Source organism: Pongo pygmaeus, chromosome 22 (assembly GCF_028885625.2).
Source record: "Pongo pygmaeus isolate AG05252 chromosome 22, NHGRI_mPonPyg2-v2.0_pri, whole genome shotgun sequence".
Lineage (NCBI taxonomy): Eukaryota > Metazoa > Chordata > Mammalia > Primates > Hominidae > Pongo > Pongo pygmaeus.
In genome coordinates, this window is record NC_072395.2 from 16,183,358 (window position 1) to 16,188,732 (window position 5,375).

Sequence of the window (5,375 nt, forward strand, 5' to 3'; positions counted from 1 at the left end):
CTGGCTCATTTTTTTATTTTTAGTAGACACGGGATTTGACCCTGTTTCATTGGTTTTCACTGGAGATTCTAGATTTGAGTCACACCTCATTGTGTGCCATATAATGACTTCTTTTTTTGTTTTAAAGCACAATATATCTGCTTTATTTGAGTGGCTTTGTATATCGTTATAATTGTGTTATAGATGAAGAAAAGGTATTAAACACAGTGCTAATGATAGTGAAAGTGAAAAGAAAAGAAAGGCTATTTATTTTGTAGATAGAATAAAGTTGCTCAGTATTTAGAGTTACCTAAATACGTCAGCATTTAAACTCCTCCTACTAAAAGCTCGCCAGTCAGAATAAACCTTTAAACACAATTTTTGATATGGTTAAGGTTTTTAAGAATGTGACTCCTCCGGAATAGCTGGACAGAAAATACACATTTAAAAAAGAACAGCACAAGGATCCACCAGACTTGGGAAAAAATCAAAAACAACACAAGCCTTATGAAGAACTGAGTTCTTAAAATATTATGGAGAACATAGCTATTGGAAGAGATGGCAATATTGGCAAGTTGATTGTTATATTGGTCAGCAATAGCTAGCACTATTTTTTTGGCAATCTTTCAGGCACTGCAACTACTACTGCAAAATGATATATAATCCATTAAACAACATAATCACAAATCAAAAAATATTTTAGTAATATAATGCTTCAGATTTAGAAGCAAATCAAGGTTAAAAGTCAACTACTATAATAACTAACCCCAAAGATAACCGTATCTGACAAAAAAAGCTTCCACAGAGTTACTACTTGAGAATTATACTTTCTCTTGATATTTATTTTATTTTATTTTATTTTATTTTATTTTATTTTATTTTATTTTATTTTTATTTTATATTTTTCTAGAGATGGTGTCTCACTCTGGCACCCAGGCTGGAGTGCAATGGCATAATCTTGGCTCACTGCAACCTTCACTTCCCAGGTTCAAGCGATTATCCTTTCTCAGCTTCCTGAGTAGCTGGGACTACAGGCACCTGCCATCATGCCCAGCTAATTTTTATACTTTTAATATAGGCGGCGTTTCACCATATGGTCTCGATCTCTTGACGTTGTGATCTGCCCGCCTTGGCCTCCCAAAGTGCTGGGATGACAGGCATGAGCCACCATGCCTGGCCTTCTCTTGATATTTAAACTTTTAAGTCAGTCCAGAGAAATACAATAAATGTCAACAGTAAGTATGGTGTTGAGGCAGAAGTAGGACCAAACTTTTTCATATGTTATTCAGTTGATAACAATATGACCTGAGTAGTAATTTCCTATGTGTCTACTTATACACAAATACAAAAAAGTAAAACAGAGATACTGCTAAATAAAGGATACGTTAAGTTCTTAATAGTAACTCAATAAACTGGAACATTGTCAAAAAGCAACTAGTGAACTTTTTCAGTGTTTTTTCTATTATCCAATAAGTGAATTATGCTATTCCTTTCCAATTTCCCAAGCACTTTTTGTCCCAATCACCATTTCTGTGTTTGAAGAAAAAGTAACAAATCAAGTAACAAAACTAAACAAGCAAACAAACAAAACACACCTACAGTATCTGCAAAAGTTTTGTAGAAGACTGAAACTGTTGAGTATTAGCATCTCGTATTCTATTATCATTAGTTAACTGAAGAATTTGTTAAAGACATACATTTCATAAAAAAAGTTAGTTTGAAGTTATTGACCAGTATGTACCATTCCTAAGTATTAGTAACCAAATTCATGACAATAAAGAGCTATCTAATAAGAAAAATTATTGACTACCAGCACCATCAACAAGACTTTGTCTTTACAATTCATTACGACTTATCATGCATTGTAATGTCTAGGATTGACTCTGATAGCATTTTGAAAACAAGCTAATGCTTTGTCCAATTCTTCAGTTAAGACAAACTCTCGCCCTAATAAAGTATAGGCATAAGCATAATTTGGATCCACTTGGATAGCTCTCTGGAAGAATTTAATTGCAATATCGTGTTCCCGTTGCAGACTGAAACAGTTCCCTGCAGCACACCAGGCCTCTGGCGAATTTTTATCCATGTCTGCTAAGTCTTTTGACAGAAATGAAAGAGCGACATGTTTTTGAAGATGCCAAAGTGTTGTAGAGTAGATTTCCATGCCTTCGACTCTATAATTCTCAATCCTTCTAACCTCTGAGAATATTCTTTCAGCTTGCATGTACTCTGAAAGTTCAAAATAGGACCTTCCAATTTGGCACAGTACCCAACCAGTATTGTAGTGGTGAGAAGGTAGATGGCTCAAAATATTTATAGCTTCTTTGCAGTGGTATGAACATAAAGCTAAATAACCTTTCCCCCTTTCATGAAGAAGGCTCATCAAGCCTTCTGCTGCTGCTTTTTGTAGATTAAAAGCCTGAATATGAGGTGTGATTGTGGATATTTCCTCTTCTGAATTGATGGAAGAGTCCAATTTTGTAATTTCCAGGTTGTCATTTATATTAGATTGAGTTATTCCTCCTTTATTAGTTTTACTTTTTGTTTTTCTGCTTGGGATTTTAGGTGTAAACTTCATTTTTAATTTCTTCCTATTCTCCTTGGTTGTGGAACTGTCACTAGTAAAGAGTCATGAATTTCTTCGATGCAGTGCATTTGGGGGAGATGTCATAGTGGGGCTCATTACCTGAGGTGTTGTAGTTATTTATGGACCAGGACTTTCTGTTAGTGAAAGAATTGGAGTTACCTCTCGGCTATTTCCACTCTGCGAGAAGACAGACTTTGCTTCAGTTTGGCCAATTCTGGCAACAGACTTTTTTGAAGGGGCTCCGGTGGATGGCACATCAATTACAGATGGTGTATTAGTGTAGTTTTGTAAATAAGATCCATCTCCAGGACTTGGGGTTTCTAACGGCAAAATCCCAAAACTTGGGGTAAATGGACTAAGAACTCCTGGTCCTGTTAATAAACTTCGACCAGTTTTTGGTTTATTTTGAACCTGTTTAGATAATATGGAAGTTCCTGTTCCCAGTGGGACAGTTTCAGGTGAAATTACAGCTGAATCAATAAAAGACACTGGGGAATCTGTATTCAAGGAGTACTTTGAATTGGAAGATTCTAAATTGACTCTGTTTAATTCAGTTGTGTCCTGGGGTGTTTCCATAAGAATGATCTCAGGCTGTCTGTGACATAAACTGTGATTAGGTACTTGTGTTGTGCAAGAGTTGTGCAGACATTTGCTAAAGTTCTGTAAAGATGTGAATTTAAATGTTTGGTCAGGATCTGGCTTTTCACCTATTTCACATAATGATTCAAAGGGATACCAGAGGAAAGGATTTAAACTAAGTCTCTTTTGGTAACATTCTTATCCTTTGGCAAGCCGATCTGTCTTGCAATATACATGTCCCAACAATGGAATGGGAAAGCAAACTGAATCACCAAACTCAGTAACAATATCATCATGGCTTTTCTGCTTATTAAACACTCCACCAGATAAGATTTGTTCCCAGTCTGCAAGCTTACTGAGATCAACACAACATTTTGCAAGCAGGTATTTGCATTGTGGTGTAGGACAACTGTGTCTTTTCAAGAGTCTATATGCTTTATAGGCCTTTCCTGGGAGGTAAGAACAGGTCGCCATTAAAAACAAGGCTTCTTCTGAGTGTACTTCTGCATAAAGGCGTTCTGTGAGGAAAACGCCATCTCGGTAAGCATAGTGGTTTAGTGCTTGCCATATAGCAGCCTGGACGGGTTCCTGCAGCACTGTCATCCTCGAGGCAAAGGCCCAATTTCTGCAGTGCCTCAGGAAACCCCCACCCCACCCACCCCCGTACCCCTGTAGCGGTTCCGGCCCGGCCAGCCTCGGCTCATTTAAATTCACCAGTTACCGGGGGATGGGGGTGGCCAAGCCAGAATGACATCTTTATCCTGCTGACTCTGGAAAGCCCGGCCCCTTGTGATCCATCGCAAAGCGAATGTCACCTCATGTTTGGGAAACAGATCCACTCCCAAGTTCAGTGGAGGGATGTGGCATGTAGGACGAAGGACTGTCTTCCTTCTGATTTGGTCTGCACAGCAGGGCCTAGGGCTAGAGTCCTCTCTGTGAGGACAGCTGACTCCCTCTACCTTGGGTTCCATTGGCCCCACCCTGGGAAATGGGCCTTGGCAGATTCTGGCCCTTCCTGGCCCTTAAGTTGCTGTCAGAAACCCCATCTCGTGTTTGGATGCCCCAAATAACTATGGCTCGTGCCTCTTTAGAAACATTGGAAATCTCTCCTCTACACATGGTCACCTAAAACCCCAGGAGCTTGGGACTCATGTCTGCCATCCCCCTCACTGCTTTCGGGAGAGAATGCTGAAAGTCTCTTGTGAACTCTCTCTTGACTTGAGTTCTTCATGGGTGTGTGGTTAAGACGTAGTGAGACCAGATGTATTAACTCAGGCCGGGTGCTGGTGGCTCACGCCTGTAACCCCAACAATTTGGGAGGCCGACGCTGTAGGATCCCTTGAGGAATAGCCTAACCCTGGGGAGGTTGAGGCTGCAGTGTGTGAGCCATAATGGTGTAATTTGGATCCAGCAGTTTTCTAAACAGTCCTTTTGTAGAATCTGCAAAGAGATATTTCTGAGCCCATTGAGGCCTATGGTGAAAAGGGAAATATTTTCAAATAAAAAGAAAACAGAAGCTTTCTGAGAAACTTCTTTTTGATGTGTGTATTCATCTCACAGTGTTGAATCTTTTTTTTTATTGAGCAGTTTGGAAACAGTCTTTTTGTAAAATCTGCAAAGGCATGTTTCTTAGCCATTTGAGACCTAAGGTGAAAAAGAGATATCTTCACATAAAAACTAGACAGAAGCATTCCGATAAACTTCTTCCTGATGTGTGCATTCATCTCACAGAGTTGAACCTTTCTTTTCATGGAGGAGTTTGGAAACAGTCTCTTTGTAGTATCTGCAGAGTGATATTTGTGAATGGTTTAAGGACTATGGTGAAAAAGGAAATATCTTCAAATAAAAACTAGACAGAAGCATTCTGAGAAACTTCTTTTTTATGTATGCATTCATCTCACACAGATGAATCTTTCTTTTCATTGAGCAGTATGGAAAGAGTCTTTTGATTCAATCTGCAAAGGGATATTTCTGAGCAGTTTGAGGCCTATGGTGAAAAAGTAATATCTTCACATAAAAACTAGACAGAAGCATTCTGAGAAACTTCTTTTTTATGTGTGCATTCACCTCACAGGGTTGAAACTTTCATTTCATTGACAAGTTCAGACACACTCTTTTTGTAGAATCTGAAAGGGATATTTTTGAGTCCTTTGAGGCCTGTGGTGAAATAGGATATATCGTTACATAAAAACTAGACAGAAGCTTTCTGAGAAACTTCTTTGTGATGTGT

The 5,375-nt window shown here is 38.8% G+C and overlaps 1 pseudogene; it reads right to left on the reverse strand.

The window, feature by feature from the left end:
• Positions 1–1,834: 1,834 nt before the first annotated feature.
• On the reverse strand, positions 1,835–3,748 carry LOC134738957 (cell division cycle protein 27 homolog; annotated as a pseudogene).
• Positions 3,749–5,375: the final 1,627 nt, after the last annotated feature.